A 19,372-nucleotide genomic window follows, 5' to 3' on the forward strand; every position below is an offset into this window, starting at 1 on the left:
GTTGCACCAATCTACGTTCCCACCAAGATATACAATAGAATATTACTTGTCCATAAAAGATGAAATCTTGTCATTTGTGACAACATGGATAGACCTAGAAGGTATTATGTTAAATGAAATAAACAAAGACAAATAACATATGATTTCACTTATGTGCGCGGAAACTGGAAACTAAAAAAACAAACAAAGAAAAACAAAACAGAAAGAAACTTATAAATACAGAGAACAAACCAGTGGTTGCCAGAGAAGAGAGAGGTAGGAGATGAGCAAATTGGTGATGGAAATAAAGAGGTACAAACTTCTAGACATAGAATAAATAAATCACACATATGTAAAGTGTAGCATAGGGATGTAGTTAACAATATTTCAGTAGCTTTGTATGGTGACACATGGCAACTAACTTATCATGGTGAGCATTTCATAATGGATATAAATGTCAAATCATTAGATGGTACACCTGAAATTAATATTATAATGTATTTAACAATATTTCAATTACCATATATATCTGAAATATATGTATGCATATAATACTGATATATTCAGATATGTATATCATAAAGAAAAGGCTAATAAACTAATACGGGGGGATATAATATAATCTTAAAATATACTAAAATAATTTATAAAAGGAAGAAAACTTAAAAAACAAAAACAAAACAGAACAGATAAGACAAATAGTAAGATAGCAAGATGGTAGATTTCAATTTTGCTATATCAATAATTATGTGTAATATGAATAGTCTAAACACGCTACCTAAATGACAAAGATATCACGTAGGTTCTTAAAAGTACCAATCCTTCTTTAAATAGGAAGACACAAATAGATCAAACAATGATCTAATGAAAGCTGTATGGTTATATTAAAATAAAAAATACGTGTGTTTAAGAAAGATACTATAGAGATAAAGCTATATGTTTTCTAGTAATAAAGTCAAACCATCAAAAAGAAATAATATTCTTAAATGTGTATGCATACAATAGCAGAATTTCAATATATATACAGCAAAACTGAAAGCACTGCAAAGAAAATAAAAGTCCATTATAATTTAGGAAAATATTTTAATACATGTACCTGAAAATAAACTTTTACTAATAAAATATAGAGAACTCTCATGTATCAATATTAAGAAGATAAAGAACCAGATTAAAAAGTAGCAAGAAATGTGGATGCACATCTTCACAAAAGGAGGATGTGATACATACAAGAGACACGGGTAACAAATATGCCCAACATAGTTAAATTAGACACGGGAAAACGCAGATAAAAACCACAATGAGATACCAGTTTATGCCTACTGGAATGGATAAAGCTGTAAAGAATGGCAATAGCAGGCCTGGGATGTATGCAGAGCCATTGGACCTGTCACATATTACAGACGAGAATGCAAAATGATACCACCACTTTGGGAAATAGTTTGACTACTTCTTAAAGCACAGTTTTGTTACCCAGAAAAATCGCCCCTCAGTAGGCATCAAAGAGAACTGAATACATATGTCCCCATAAAGTCTTTATTGGGAGTTTGTAGCAGACATATTCATAATAATCCCAAAGTAGAACAACCTAAATGCCCATTGACTGGTGAATGGATAAATAAACTGTGACCTATCCATACAATGGAATACGTCTTAGAAAAAGATAAAAACAAAACAAGAGGAATGAGCTACTGATAACTATAATGTAAATGAATGTCAAAATGATTATGCTAAGTGAAAGAGAGAAAATACAAAATACTACATATTCTTTGATCTCACTTAAAATAAATTCTCAAAAAGACAAAACTGCAGTGATAGAAAGCACATCGGAGGTTGACTGGGGCTGGGTGTGGGGTGAAGGGACCAAAGGGAATCTTTTGGGTGACAAAAATATTCAATTCAGTATATCGGCAGTTGTGGTTATACAATTAACCCTACATTTTGCAAAACTCATTGAACTGTACATGCGAGATAAAGAATTGGATATAAATTATATATACATAAATTTTATTTTAAAAATATATAATTTGTTATGCTAAATTATATAGACAAATGTGTATGTATGCATAGAAAATTCTGGAAAAAAACACTTTAAGGCATTAATAATCTCCAGGTAGCTTATTTTTTTGGGCAAGTAGATATAATGAGTAAAATATTTTCTTAAAAAATGTATAAATGGGTAAGACAATGCTATAAACATTTAAAAATAATCATCATAAGAAATTAAAGGCAATAAAGAAGATATCAGTAAATAGAAGGCAACAATAAAATAAAATAGAAGAAAAAGAAGAAAATCAAGAGTAGAATAAATGGGAAAAAATACGGTGCCAGAAATGAATTCCAATACATAAGTAAATTAAACACATACACCTATTAGAATACAGTTTTGCATAGTGTGGAAAGAGGGAGTAAGGATGACACACAGTGAAGAAACATGACCAGCACTATCAGTCAGAAAATGGTCAAGATCGACAATCATTAATCATATTGACAGTATATAACCTTGATATTATGTGACAAAAAAGCTCTTTATCTCTGTGATCTTTCTCCAAAAATTCTGTAACCACAATGTAATCATGGGGAAAGTCAGATAAATTCTGAAAGCAGAGCATTCTGCAGAATTGCTGATTAGTCGTCTTCAAAATCATCAAAGTCCTCCAAAACAAGGAAAGCCTGTGAAGCTTTCACAGTCACGAGGAGCCTAAGGAAAGAGGAGAAGCAAATGTGTGCTATCCTGTGTGGAATTTTAGAACAGAAACAGAATGTTAGGTAAAAACTAAGGAAATCTCACTAAACCATGGATTTAGTTCGTAATTATCTACCAATATTAGTTCATTTTAATTATAACAAATGCACCATATTAAATTAAGATGTTAATAATGGAGGAAACTGGATATGCCTATATAGGAACTCTATACTATCTTTTTTTTCTGTTAATCTAAAACTCTTCGGAAAAATTTCAATTGAAAAAAGTATTATAATTCTACATAAATACTTCTGTGTGTAAATATGACCAATTAGTGTGTTTTGCATTTAGTTCAAAGGGCAAAAATTAAATAACAAAATAAGAACAAATCTTTTTTTTTAAATAAATGTAAAATCACAAAAATACACACAAGAACAAAATTAACGCCATATAATTTATTCTTAAAAAATACAGTTTTGGGGTGCCTGGGTGGCTCAGTGGGTTAAGCATCCAACTTCGGCTCAGGTCAGATCTCACATTCGTGGGTTCGAGCCCCGTGTCAGGCTCTGTGCTGACAGCTAGCTCAGAGCCTGGAGCCTGCTTCCAGTTCTGTGTCTCCTTCTCTCTCTGACCCTCCCCTGCTCATGCTCTGTCTCTCTCTGTATCAAAAATAAACAAAAACATTTTTAAAAAGTTAAAAAAAATACAGTTTTGTGGTGCGTTGGGTGGCTCAGGCATGATCTCACGGTTCATGAGTTCAAGCCCTGTGTGGGGCTCTGTGCTGACAGTGCAGAGCCTATTTGGAATTCTCTCTCTCCTTCTCTCTTTGCCTCTTTCTTCTTTCTCAAAAATAAAATAAACTTTAAGAAAAAGTACAGTTTAGCATTATACAAATAAAAGAAACAATGATCAGATATGTATTCCACAAAAGATATACACATAAAAGGAAAGCATGGAGTAAGAATGAAAGTAGAGACACAGAAACAATAGCAAATACTATTTAAAAATGGGTTATAACAATATTAACATTACACAATATAAAATGTATAGTAAAAATCATTAAAGGGATGACAAAAGACACTACCTAATGACAAAAGAAAAAAATATAACCTAATAAGGTGGCATTAAAATAGGTGGTACAGAGCACTTGGGTGGCTCAGTTGTCTGAATGTCTGACTCTTGATTTCAGCTCAGGTTATGATCCCAGGGTTGTGGGATCAAACCCCACATTGGGCTCCATGCAGCGCTGAGCGGTAAGCCTGCTTGAGATTCTTTCTCTGCCCCTTTCCCCCACTCGCACTCTCTCTTTCTAAAATAAAATAAAATAAGTAAAATAAAGTAAAATAGGTTGTCCAAAAGGCAATGGAATTGTAATAAAAATTATATATTCATAGAAAATAATATTTAAATATAATTCTTTGAGAAGCATTATGCAAAATATTAGTAATATTTAGAAGACTTGAAGAACATTATTAATGAGTCTGGTTTAACCTGCACACCACAAATAAAGAATACACAATTTTTCCAAGAGCACATAAACCTTTACAAAATAATTTTAAAGATGAAAAATATCATTTTGGAGAAATGTCTAAGAGCTATTAAGTTTTTTTTAAAGTAATAAATGGATAAACATGTTGATGAAAAGCCTCAAACTCAAAAATATGTAAATTCTCCTGAAATTAATTCCAAATAATGTTCTTTTTAATATAGTCGCTATTTTTGAAGCCAGGCAAGCTGATGATCCTAAAATTCACATGGAAGAGGAATTGTCCAAACATAGTAAAGACAATTATAAATAATATATATGTACATGCATACATAAAAGGGACAACCCCCTTTTCAGATATAAAAAATGGCACTATTTTCTTTCTCCCTTCCTTTCTTTTTTCTTCTCTCTTCCTGCTTCCTTCCTTCTTTCCTTTCCTACTTTCTTTCTTTTCTAGCTTCCCTCAATTCCCCTTGCTCTCCCTGTCTCTTCCTCCCTCCTTCCTTTTTGCCCTTTCTACTTACTTATATAACGTAATCCCATAATGGAAAAGAACAACTTCAGCCAAGGTATTGGAATACAATGTTCTGACTAGTGACTTCTCACCATTCCCACTGACTTACATTATAAATTCAAAAACACTTTCTCTTCAGAAGTAGTCAATGTACTTTGGCTGAGCCAAATATATCCAAATGAAGGCATGCCTTTGAACGAATGCTTTTCAAATAACAAGGTGGGTCCCCTGTTGGACTCTAATAGAATTAATGATTTCATGCATCAGAGTACCAATCAGAGGATTATTATAGATTAATAATTTGTGCATAATTTTAATAAATCACATGATATCTCACTTTATTAGAGCATATACTAGTCTTATTCTTAATTCTGATTATGGCTTTCTTTTGTTTAGTTTTGTTTTGTAGTGTCACTTTTCACTTTGGAAGGTGACCTTTGGGCTGGTACTCAACAAATAAGGAGACAGCCTTGCTAGGATTTGAAGGGGTAAGGAAGACTCTAGGCTGGTGTTATGGGTTGAATTGTATCCTACAAAAAGACGCACTCAAATCCTACTATTTGTGAATGTAAAATGGAGTTTGATCAGAAATAGGGTCCTTGTAGATGCCATCAAGTTGAGATGATGAGAAGATGGATTAAGGTGGGCATATACCAGGAGGTGCCCTGATAAGAGAGAAATTTGGATACCACACAGAGACATAGACACACACACAAGGAGAATGCCACCAAGACAGAGACTTGGTGACACACTTACAGGCCAAGGAACACCAGTGGTTGTTAGAAACCACCAGAAGCCAAGAGAAAGGCATGGAGAAACAAGATTCTCCCTCAAGAGCCTGCAGAACCCTCTCAATCAATCCTGCTCAATACCTTGATTTTAGGCTACTGGCCTCCAGAACTGTGAGAGAATGAATTTCTGTTGTTTTAAGGTGTGACCAGTTTGTGCTACTTTGTTACAGCATCCCTAAAAAAAAAATACAGCTCAGAACAGACTTAGTGGAAAGAATACTCATGAGCTTGAATAAGGTGAGTGAGTGGGAGAGTTCAAAAGATGAAGGAAAAGAGGCAGGCAGGAGCCATTTATTTAAGGGAATAGGCTATGGTTTGGTTTTGAAAACAAGAAAAGAAGGAAATGAAGCTATAAGAAAATAGGGGAAGGAAATGGGGCACCTGAATGGCTCAGTCAGTTGAGCAATTGGCACTTGATTTCAACTCAGGTCATGATCTTGTGGTTCTTGAGTTCGAGCCCTGCATGAGGCTCTGAGCTGATGGTGCAGGGCCTTCTTGGGACTGTCTCTTCCCCTCTTTGCCCCTCATCCCTCTCAAAGTAAACAAATAAACTTTTTTAAGAAATAAAAGAAAAAAAGGGGGGGAGGAAAGATACAACGAAATCAGGAATAAATTTAAGTAGGCAAATATCTAAGTCATGGGTTCCCTTGTACTTGTTAGATTTAGATTATGAATTCTTTATCATCCTGTTGGGAGAGAAGCTCAAGAATCAAAGTGCTCATAAGTTAATAGCTAACTATTACCCAACCACTGACAAAATAAAGTCTGAGCTCCTGGGCATGTCATAAAAGTCTTTCTATGACTTATTTTTGCGTTTCTCTTCAATTTCATTTTTATGCACACTCTGCCTCATATATCCTTATCTTTTAAAAGTCATCCAACAGATTATAATTCCTTAATGTACTGTTGTATTTCTCACTTCCATATCTGCATTTGCTGTTTGCTGGAATATATCACCACCATGTGCTCCACATTCACTTGTCCTCTTCTTCTTCTTTACTATTTCATTCTTTTATCTACTAATTGAGCTTCTTTTTACCAGACATCTTTTAGCATGAAGATATGGTAATAAATAAAGTAGCTAGAGTCCCCCTTTTACACTTTATGGTTCCCTTCTTAGACTAAAAAACTATAATTAGACAATTATGATTGTATGGAGCATGAGGAAAGAAACTTTCAAAGCATAAGGCAAGGAGGACATGACTCAGTATGAGGTGTTGAAAATTGGCTTCAAAACTGATATATAATGGATCAAAAGATTTAGACAAAGAATCGGGACGGCCTTACCATCAGAGGAAACTGCATGATCAAAGCCCTTGAATTGAAAAGTATTTCTTGTTCCAACTACCTAAGGAAAACTATTCTTTTCTTTCTGTCACTTTCATTTCTGTCTCAGTCTCCTTCTCTCTGTCTTCTCCACCTCCCTCTTTCCTTCTCTCCTCTTCCCCCTGTTCTTTGGTGATTTTTGTTTCTACTCTGAAGAAGTGATATAGCTTCATTTATTATTTGTGTATAAACTTATTTATTCAAGATAAGCTCTAGTATCCTTATCTGTTAAATAGCAGTAGTAAATATCCCTACCCCCTGGATTGTGATGAGAATTTAATGTGATTGTGTGTCAATGCCTGGAATGTCTGGAACACTTAAAAACCTTAACTGTTTATGACTCTGTTTGTGTTTTGATCATTGAGCATCAACTGTAGGCCTTATGGACCAAGCCCAGTGTTAAGGTATTTTTATAGAGACTGCCTTATGTGATCCTCACAGACTCATACAAAGCAGGTGTGATTGTCCTCATGCTGAAAGAACCAGAGCCTAGAATGTTCAACACATTAACAAGCTTCACCTGCCTTGAAAGCCCAAGCTTTTAGACACAACATTATGGATCATCCTTTCATAGTTCATTCTTTTTAAAAATGGAAAGATGTTCTTTAATACTGACATTAAATGTATTTGTTTAGTTTTGCTTCTATGGTGAAATTTTGAACTTCAATGTAAGAGAGAAACAAGATTGCATTATTCTACAGCTCATTACTAGTGATACCGCAAAGTTAAATCCCTGGGGAAAATGATGGAAAGCAAAGTGATTGATAGAAGAAAGTTAAAAGAAATAAATAAATCAGTCAAATGGAGTCATTATGTTTTTAATTCCTGAGAACTACAATGTCCTTGCCAACCCAGCTTGATGATACAGATCATTTTCCAAATATGTGTAATATGGAAGACTTCCAAAAACCTGTGGGGCAGATCATTAAAAGCTACAATTAGCCAGTGGCCATCATTTCAGCCTTCTGTCGCCATCCTCTTCCTTCCCCAGGCCCCAGGAGGCTGATGCTTATGATAATATTCCTTAATGTGGGTTAATGGCCTAAGAGGTCAGGAAAGAACTTGCATCACTTGGGTGCCAGTTTACAGTTCACTGGTGCCCTGGATCAGGTGTATATATTTTGGGGGGTGTCCATGAAACAGAAGTTCCTTTGGATGATTGAATCTTCAGACAATATCTCCTTTTTCAACAATGGTATTGAAGCAAAGAACGCATTATATTCTCTCATAAGGACCTACAGTGCAACTTATCTGTGCTTATTAAATCTAGGTCTTTGGTGCTTCCCTTGAGCTGGGGTGCACTCCAGGTTTTTATCATACTATAGACTATTTCCAGACAAGAGGCTTGGACCATGTTTAGTACAAGTCCATGAGGAGTTTTCACTTGTCCTTGACTGCTGATGTCTCTTTGTCAGGGGTTAGCGCAGCCAGCCCATAGTCTCATTGCAAGCAGCCATCTAGCTGGCCTGGAGGGCTCTGTACGCTCCATAACCCTCACAGCTATAATATTCCCTGGCCTCTAACCCTTTTATTCTCAAACTTGCAAGGCAAATCAGAAATATTGCTTCAAATTCCTATAGTTTCCCCAGAACAATATAACATAGAGCAATTGACTCCATTTTCCTCAAATTCCTATGAAATATGGACTTTCTTCTGAGATAGAGGAATCAGAGAAAGATTTGTATGGAAGCTCTTTAGGAAGTCTTCCCACGAATTTCATTGAGCGGAAGCAAGGGAAGCAGAGTTGAGCAGAAAACATTGAACTGCAGTGCAGTTGTGAAACAGCCTCAGTCAACTTATGGAAATTCATGGAAGGTTCACCGATATCCAAATAAATGGACTGGGCCTATTTCTCACATTAACCAATCGTTGGATGTCGGCTGCCTCTGGGGAGAGGCCATAACTTGAATGAAGCTAGTCCTCTTAGTCAAGGATAATTTCCATATAGGATCACAGCCATATGCCATCAGCAGCCCTGCCCCAACTCCCTCTAACCTAAAGAATGAATCCATTATTTCTGAAGAGGAATGGGTTAATAACTGTGTTACAAACACTACCTGTTTGTTTTCTTTTCTGTGTTTTGCTACCAATATGGATCCCTAAAGTGACATAAGTCTCAAAAGTAATTACATGCAATGTAATTTGTAAATAATATTAAGTTGTAACATTTTAATTTAGAAAATTAGCAATATATATAAAATAACATATCCATATATAGATACACAGCTTGACAAAGGTTTTTTCTCCTCTTAAAGACACTATGTTATTCTTAAATTAACTTTAGTGTAAAAATGTAATTAATAAAAATATATAACATACTGTTTAAGTATCATATTCAGAATTTTCTTAATGACAACTCTATGTTGATGTCCACACATCAGACTTTCTTACTAAGAACTCCCACTTGCATGTCTCACAGCATCTCAAACTCAATATGCACACAACTTTATTCATTATCTTCCACCATTAAATCTGCTTTTTTTAAAATACTCCTTTTTGAGGGGGAGTAAGATGGTTAATAAAACCATTATTGTCATCTTTTGTTGCCCATGCCAAAACCTTTTGATTCATCCTACATACTTCTATCTACTCTCCTACCTGAATCCAGTTAACACTTACTTTCTCTCAATTTTACTTCAAACAAAACTATCAGTTTTGACCGTACTGTTCCATTTTTTTACTTCATCAGCTTCCTTAAGTGTTTTTTTTTTCTCTCTCCTGGATTATTTTTCAAATCATCCTTCCTGGTGTTGTTGGAGAAATACATATTTTTTAAAGAAGAATAATGCTTCTAAAAGTCAAATACGATGGTGATAATTCATATTTACAGAGTGTTTAGAATGTCTCCCTTCCAGATTAATGCCAGACAATGTAGCAGGATATATTCAAGACTGTTTATGACCACATGCCTCCTTTTCTCTTGGCTTATCTTCTCTCATTCTTCCAAGTGCTTCATCAATATAGAAACTGAAGTTACCTGCAGTGGCAAAGATTCCTATTTTTGATATGATATTCCCTTTGCCTAGAATGTCTTCTTCCTCCAACCTCACCTGCCTGCCTAAGTCATGAACAACCTCCTAGGTTCAACTGAAGCATTACCTTTTAGGAATAATTTTTCTGGCACCCACACAAAAAATTTAAAATGTGGTAAAGATTTGATAAGGGAAAGTTCAGGATACAATGGAAGCATGGAGAAGTAGAATTTAACCCGTGCTTAGCTCATCAAGCAGGGTTTAGAGAATGTGATATCTAAAATCTTCAGGATGGTAGAAGTGGGTTGAATATAGGTGTGGGGACAGAGCAATCCAACAAAGAAAAGAAAAACCTTCCTGCTAGAGATAACAATGCATACATTAAGGAATTTGACTTTCATCCTGAAGGCCACCCATTAAAAAGGAAGCATGGACACTGGTTACAGTTGGTAATGCTGAAGGGTAACAAAGCAGGTATGACGACTGTTTCTATAACTCTAACAAAAGTTCATGCCACTCAAGCTAGGATAGTAGGAAGAGTGATGGAAATAATAACTTTGAGAGATTTTGGTGTAAATTTTTCCCAAAAAAGAAAGGAAAAAAAAAGAAGAAATAAAAAGGAAGAAAGAAAAAAGAAGGAAAGACGAAAAGAAAGAGACAGAAAAGAAAGAAAGAAAGAAAGAAAGAAAGAAAGAAAGAAAGAAAGAAAGAAAGAAAGAAAGAGAAAGAAGCATTTGCTCTATGCTTCTTTCCTCTCTTTTGCTTAGATAAAATTAAAAGCCTCTATTATTCTAGAGACCACCAACTCTTCAACATCTGCCATTGACCTCTCCTTTTGTCAACATGAACTAGGATTTCTTTGATCATTTATTTGTGAACAAAAGCCACTCAAAGCTGAGCCAGAAGCAAAGACACAATGTTCTGAAATAATACTTTGGTTATTAATGGTTTTGCTTCATCAAAAAGGATGAAGGTCATCATCAGATGCCTCCCCACATGTGACTTTCCATTACTTTTTCCATTTTCCTCTCCTTCAAGAGCATAGACCAGTGCAAGTAGGAAAAGTAAGAGGAGAAATTAGGGGCGATGTTCAAGCTTGGTATCTGTTTAGAACTATAGTAGGAAATATTCAAAGCCCTGCCACACCCAGAAGTAATCTACTTTTAAGATGGGTCTGGCCTTAGAAGACAACAAAGGCCCTGGAATTAAATAGACTTTCCTGAAGAGCTGTGTGTACATCTCTTCCAGAGTATGTGTGCTTCATGGATACTGTCACTTAGCTTCTTCACTAAATGCTATTTAAACAGTGCTTTTATTCTACAGACATTTCCCTGTTTCTCCCCTTGGTTTCCTGCTAGACAGTGATTCTACTTGGTACTTCTAACCGCCATACCTTAAATTTCTTCCACCCTATTTTATTGTAATGGAAGAAGTAAAAATATCTTGTTCATAAATTTAAACAAATTTTATTAGAGATATACTTTAAAAATAAATTATGCTTTATAAAATGTTGATTACATTTAAATTTTAAAAATTTACATATCTTAACTTCTACATCTATTTATACTGTCCCCCTCTTTTGTTTCAAAATTATATATCTCCCGAATATATACTGAGAGCTTTTTGTTTTATTTTGTTTTTCCTTGTTGTAAATCAAGAGAATATAACACAGGATTACATGATTTAAGGAAGGTTTTTCTGTGTCAGGTATGATCTTAAAAATAAGTTAAATGAATGTTTGTGACAAAATCACAAGTGCCGAAAGAAAAGTTTTTGCATAAAACAATTACAAACTGTTAAAGATATATCTCAAAAAAGAAAATAAATCTAAATTAAATCTGTCATATTTACTAGCAGAAATGACCTCTTCGCAAATCACTCTTACAAATACTCAGAAGTAGTTTCCATCAGCTCATGGATCTTAAATTTGAACATCAACAAAGCGTATGTTTCCTTTTGCTTCTCATCAAAAACAAAGTTATAAAAAGATAAATATGAGGAAAACTACCAAGAGCGCCTGGGTGGCTCAGTCGGTTGAGAGTCCGGCTTTGGCTCAGGTCATGATCTCAAGGTTTGTGGATTTGAGCCCTGTGTGGGTCTCTGCGCTAACAGCTAGCTCAGAGCCTGGAGCCTGCTTCAGATTCTGTGTCTCCCTCTTTCTCTGGCCCTCCCCTACTCGGGCTGTCTCTCTCTGTCTCTCAAAAATATAAATAAAAAAACATTTAAAAATTTTTAAAACTACCAAACTGATCAATAAAAATCAAAGAACTAGCTCAATGGAGAGATATTTCCTATTCATGGATAGGAAGACTCAATATAGTCAAAATGTCAGTTCTTCCCAACTTGATCCATAGATTTAGTGAAATCCCATCAAAATCCTATCTAGTTATTCTATAGATATTAACAAACTGATTCTAAAGTTCAGGTGGAAAGGCAAAACCCCAGAATAGCCAACACAATATTGAAGGTGAACAAAGTTGGAGAACTGATATTAATTGACTTCAAAATTTACTATAAAGCTACAGTAATCAAGATAGTGGGGCACTGGTAAAAAATAACACATACATATAGATTAATGGAATAGAACAAAAAGCCCAGAAATAGACCCCTTAAATATAGTCAACTAATCTTTGACATAGCAGCAAAAGTAATACAATGGAGGGAAAAAGTAGTCTCTTCAACACATGTTGCTAAAACAGCTGGACGGTCACATGCAAAAATATGAATCTAGACACAGATCTCAAACTCTTTACAAATATTTACTCTAAATTGATCACAGACCTAGATTTACAATGTAAAACTGTAAAACTCCTAGAAGACAACATGAGAGCAAACCTAGATGACTTTGAGTGTGGTGATGACTTTTTAGATACAAAACAAAGACACAATCCATAGAAGAAAAAATTGATAAGCTAAACCTCGTTAAAATTTAAAAAATCTGTAAAAAGAAACATCAAAAGAATTAGAATATGAGTCACAGATTGGGAAAAAATATTTGCAAATGATACATCTGATAAAAGACTATTAGCTAAAATATACACAGAAACTTTGAAACTCAACAATAAGAAAACAAAGAACCTTGTTAAGAAAAAATGAGACAAAGACCTTAACAGATTCCTCACCAAAGAAGATATATAGATAACAAATAAGCATATGAAAAGATGTTCTACATGATTTGTTGTCAGTGAAATAAAAGCTAAAACACAATGAGATATGCACCCACACTTATTAGAATGGCTAAAATCTGGAATATTTACAACACCAAATGCTGATGAGTATGTTAAGCAACAGAAAATCATTCATTGCTGGTGGGAATGCAAAAGAGTACAGCCACTTTTGAAGATACTTTGGTCATTTCTTACAAAACTAAACATAGTCTTAGCATGTGATCTAGCAATCACACTTCTTGATATTTACCCAAAGAAGTTGATAACTTATGTCCACACAAAACCTGCACATAGATATCTCTAGTATCTTTATTCATAATTGCTAAAACCTAGAAGCAACCAAGATGTTCTTCAGTGAATGGATACATCAACGGTGGTGCATCCAGACACTTTTTAATAGAGACATTAAAAAGATCAGTGGTTACCAGGGGTAGAGGGGAAGAGGGAAGAGATAAATAAGCAGAGCATAGAATTTCAGGGCAATGAAAATAGTCTGTATGATACTATAATGGTGGATATATGTCATTATACATTTGTACACAGAATGTACAACACCAATAGTGAACTCTAAGGTAAACTATGTCTTTCTGGTTACTGTAATGAGACAATATAGGTTCATCCTTTGGTTAAAAAATGTACCACTCTGGTGAGTGATGCTGATAATGGGAAAGATTATACACGTGTGGGAGAAGGGGGTATAGGAGAAATCTCTATACTTCCGTCTCCATTTTGTTGTAAACTTGAAACTGCTCTTTAAAAAAAAGGAGTATACAAAGTTTTCAGAGGACTTTCTGAAATATTTGACATTATGAACACCAGGTGGCAGTAGATGTAGCATTTATCAAGAACGACTGAGGAAGGAGAAAAATGATTTTGAACTTTATGTAAATTAATAATATATAGAGAGTGTCCACCATATGCCGTATGCTAGAATTTGTACTGGGGTACCTCTGAAGGAAAGTCATAATCCAGTGCTATAAAGATACCTTCATATTTGAGGCAATGGCTTCTATTCAGTGAAGTCTCATTTGATTATTTCTCTTAACTTGTATTAAAATACATTAGTTAGCCATTTTAGCAACTTCTTCCAGAAGTGGGAGTCATAGAAAAAACATAAATACATGTGGATCACAAATAACAGTTTTCCTAGTCATATGTTTCAATGAAAGAATATTTGATTCAAATTTGACTTAGAAAATTGCATATTCATGTAAAAAAATCTAAAAGGTTAGAAAAGAAAGGACCTTAAAAATAATTTAGTACAAACCTTCCCATTTATGAAGGAGAAAACTAAAAACCACAGAGATTAGGAGACATGCCCATGGAAAGACGTCATTGTAACTAGATTAGGAAATGGCTTCTGTTGTCTTTTGACTATACTACGAAGTGGTTTAATTTCCCTAACATGCTTGATTTCAGTCAACAGTTTTAATTGTGAATAAATGAACTACTGAGAAGTTTACTTACCTTATGCTTTTATTATTCATCTACATTTACCAAATTTAATTTTTAATTCATAATTGTAATGTAGCCTAGCCAATATGTTCTGGAGGTGTATATTGTGAGACATAGAATAGCTGCTTCCGCACAGATAGATGTAATCTAGCTTGTTGCTTAAGTTCAATGCTAAACAAAATGGAAAACTGTTATGGCCGAAAGGGGAAGGACAAGGAAAGAGGTGATCATTTCATCTTTCTTTGGGTCAGTCACGTGGATTACTTCACTAGTAACCAGGAAATTCCAGATTTACTAGTTTAAGATTATATTTCTGGGAGAGGTTGAAATTGCAATTAAGTTAGGTGTTAAGTCTTGGTTTGCTGACCTGTGACTTAGCACAAGTGACTCCACTTAGGGCTTGTTCTCTCTCTCTCTCTTTAACTTTATTCTTTCTCAAATATTCCATCCTCATCTTTGCTTTCAATCTACCACTCTGACAAAATTCACGCTACACTATACAGTCAAATTCGTTAACACTGTTTCTGACAGCAACCAAAACAATAAAAAAAAGATATCTATACCTCCAAACTACATTTCATGCCACATGACAGAAGTTTCAATTTAGTAAAGATACTGAAATTAATGCATTTAAATAGCTGTTATTCCATTCAACGTAACAGGTCGGGAAGTTACATCTTCCTAGCACTAATGCTGGAATATTTTTAAACTTCTCTTTTCGAACTACCTTCAGGATCTGTTTTGTATAACTTCAATGGAAGAAAATTTCTCATCCTTGAGGATGAACTTAATAAATATAGTATAACTATAATATGTTAGGTAAATATGTTAAAATATATTAATGGTACTCTGCTCCACAAATTCTAGCTGCTTCAGCCTCTAAAACTCCAGTTTCCACCTTCTTATTTCAGGGAGATTATGGGGCTCTTTTTTGTATTTCCCCCTTCTGGTGCTATAGCCTGGAAACTGATTTCACATAGTAAGTTGAGACCATCATAGGACTCACCTTGTCTATGTCCCTTCTTTCAGGGATCACAGACTTGTGCATCATGTTGCCCAATGTCTACAAACAAATGTTCCAAATATTGGGTAACGTAGGCTGGTTTAAGGTTTCTTCAAGAGGAGGACTTTGAAAACAGCAGTTTTGATCAAAAGGCATTCCTCAAAAAGCATCTGATCAGCAAAAGCATTGTTCTGATAAAGGACTCGTTGGTGGGCTGTTTGACTTAGTGGGAATTCTTCCTGAATAATTGACCAATCAATATGCTACTGAGAATTCTACTACGTGCAAGACAAAACACATTTATTTTTCTTCACATGAGTTTACTGACACAAAAGCTCACATCATGTCAAATTCTAAGAGCAAATATTCTGAGACTGATACATTTAGGAAACCACCTTTTCATTGTTTCATTTGTTCCACTTTACTGTTCCAACCTCTGACTGATAATCTTCCTAGTATATTGCACTGTTTTAACTATAGTTCTATTGCTTTGTAATCCTACTTTGAAACCAGACTTTTGAAACCTACTTTTTAGCTATTTATACACAAAACGATCTGTTGCTTTATTCTTCCATTTTCACAGCCACATAATTGTTTTTACTCGTTAGAATATTGCCACGTAGCAGATATTAGAAGATAAATATAATTTCTAACCACATTTTATGAGAAAAAACAAACTCCTCCTGCATTGTATTGTTTAATTTAGTCTCTTCATATCACTGTCTATCTCTCTCTCCTTCAGAAACTTTATTGCAGTTTTAAAAATTGGAATGGCAATTGTGGACAAGACAGAAGTATGGATTTCCATGGTACCACCCAGGTAAATACATTCTTTATTCCTGTTTTGGTTTTGAAATATAATATTGGTTAATTTGAACCTATCAACATCCCTACTTTTTGTACTTAAATTATAAAACATCATTTGTGAATAGCCTTAGGAATTTATTGGTTGTTAGCTAATTCAACCAGATCATCTTCTCTGCCCCTCATAATTCAAGCCCACCCTTTAACCTTCTAAAAGGCACAGATGACATGATCACTTAATGTTTGATGAACTCTAGGTATGTTTAGTATAATATTTAATAAGGGGCAAAACAGGGGCAAAAATCCCCGAACTGACAAAAAAAAATTAAAATACAGCATAGATAGTAACAGACTACAAAATGCTTGTGAGACTAAAAATGATATATAAAATAAATAGATATAGGGTAAATGGCTGAAAGATAAAGGTGAATTGGGAGGGGACACCTGGGTGGCTCAGTCAGTTGAGCATCTGGCTTCGGCTCAGGTCATGATCTCATGGTTCCTGGGTTCAAGCCTTGCATCAGGCTTTGTCCTGACAGCTAGCTCAGAGCCTGTTGCCTGTCTTCAGATTCCTTATCTCCCTCTCTCTCTGACCCTCCCCTGTTCATGCTCTCTCTCTCTCAAAAATAAATAAAACATTTAAAAAACTTAAGAAATAAAAAGAGAACTGGGAGAATGATGAACAATATACACCACACTTTCCCAATTAGCTCATATGCAAAGTCCTTCCAGGGATCATTCAGACAGACGGAGGAGGTTTCAGTTTTCACAATCCCTAACAAGAACCTAGGTATATTGGGAATAATATATACTTGTGAATGAACTCTTAAAGGAGATTACTAACACTATACATCAAAAACAAAAAGATACTGTGAAAAATAAATGCATTTTCAGTTACAGGTATAATGATACATGCACTGATAACAAAGAAGCAGATTGCTTTCTGGTAGCCTAGTCTATATGTTAATAAATGAATCATTACAAAATTTTATGGCATATAGTATAATGGCTGTATTCATAATACAGCATTGAAATATTAACATTCAATATTTCCAGGCTCCGTAGTTCACCTGCAAGTTTTTACAAATTGTTGCAATCTCCAAAAAAAATTTTTCCAATATATACATTGAAAAATATTTGCATATAAGTAGACATATGCAGTTCAAGTCTGTGTTGTCAAGGTCAACTACACACACACATACACACACTCACATACTCATTGACAGAGCATGGTGTATGTTGTTATTTTCTTAATGGCAGGGAGAGAGGGACACTAAGTCTCTTTCCTGCCTTACAGATGGGAAGTCGTGCTTTGTGCACTATTAAAAACTGCTGTGCTTCATTAAACCAATGGATCACTCAGCCTAGTATCCCATTATCATCCCATGTGGTGTTTTCTGGGTAGTTCTACATGACAGCCACCAAAGGTGACCCTAACTTTTTAAAATAATTTGTTCCATATGGTACCATTATTTATCAGTCCATCTTGAATCTACGTTTATCTTCATTTTGTGCTATCTCTGGGAATAACAAATTCCAATAAGCTCACCATATTTTATACTATAGTTCTTTGGTTCATTTTTGATTTGCTTCTCTAAAGCTTTGAGTATTTTGAAATTTGCTGATCAAATCTGTGTTAATTATATTAATAAATGCTACCATTTTTAGAAGCATTGATCATTTTTTCAGTTGTCTCATTCAGATAAGGTGTTTGTGTTCTAATCTACTCTTTTAAGGAAAAAAATAGTAACATGATTTGAGATCTTGTGGTTTTGAATTATTCTGTATGTCATATGGATTATTCCCTGATAGAAATGAGATCAGATGTCAGAGATTTTTAAGAGGGTTGACTGAGCTCATTTTACTTCTCTGTGACTGTGCATGGGACAATTTAGTTGGGGGGGGATTTGAAGGTGGCAAAAAAAGAAAGCAGAATTGATTAAATCTAATAAAAAAGGCTGCCACTTGCAGTACAGTTGAACTCTTCTTCCTATGTCTGCGACCTCTCAAGGAAGAGAAGATGACTTGGCTATGATACGGCATTGAGAATTATCCCTATGTGACCAAGTTCATCCTTCAGTGGAAAGCCTTTGATACAGAAAGCTTCTTTCTTCAATAGCACATCTTGCAAGTTGAGAATATAAGGTCCAAAGTCCCTGGGCAAACTCAGTAAGCAGCAGGGATTGGTAAACGCACAGACTTACAGTCCGGTGTATTTTGCACTAAGTAGCCTTTCCACAGTGCAAGGTGTGGAAGCGGATAACACTATGGCTGCAAATGCCCATACTTATACTTACACATACTTATGCTTATACTGTAAAGGGATCTGTCCTCTTGTAAGGCCAGAATCCTGAAATCTACCCTTCTCCAAAGTAACCCTTCGCTTTTCTCTCCTGATGGAAATTTCCCGTTTCTCTTTGAGAAAAATAATTAAATCCTGTTTTCATTACTGTTCCTCCCAGCTGGGGCTGTAGAGAACACACACACACACACACACACACACTACACAAAAGGATTTATAAAGATTTATTTTCACAGTCTTTCCTAGTCAGCTCCAAACCCAGAACCTATAAGACAGATGTTGTATCCAGATGAGCGGGTCCAGCTCTGGGAATGCAGCACCTACCCCACGTCTCTCTCTCCACCCACAGCAACCTCTGACTCCTCACTCCACCTTCTAAAGAAAACGCTTTCTTTGCCAGCCTTAGATTCGGCAACCCGATCGATCGGTTGTATGAAAGAAAAGAAAAATCGCAGCCTAGAGAAAGGTCTTGAACGGCACGTCTCGGGTCTCTACGATTCCCAGTCCCGACCGAATCCTCAGAGCCCGGGACGGCGGAGACTCGGGCCATCGGTCCCCACGGAGTTCTCCTCCGGCTCCTATTAAACCACACTCAGTGACTTCTCGGAAACGTTAGCAGATTCTGCTGAGCAGGAAGGGAGGAAGGGGTGCGGAGGGCGGGGGTGAGGTAAGGGAAGGGTTCTGGAGGATGCTGGACAGACCCCACCCCACCCCGCGACACACACAGACACACGCGCGCGCGCGCACACACACGTGCGTGCGCAGGCCCGCGCGCCCCACCCGAAGGAGTGGCTGTGGATGCGAGGTCGCGACCCCCCCGTGCCTTCTCCCAGCACAACCCGAGGAGGCGCAGCCCGGTCCCCGCGGCGCTCCCAGCGGGTCCTGCCGTG

This window comes from Suricata suricatta, chromosome 3 (genome assembly GCF_006229205.1).
Source record: "Suricata suricatta isolate VVHF042 chromosome 3, meerkat_22Aug2017_6uvM2_HiC, whole genome shotgun sequence".
Taxonomy (NCBI): Eukaryota; Metazoa; Chordata; class Mammalia; order Carnivora; family Herpestidae; genus Suricata; species Suricata suricatta.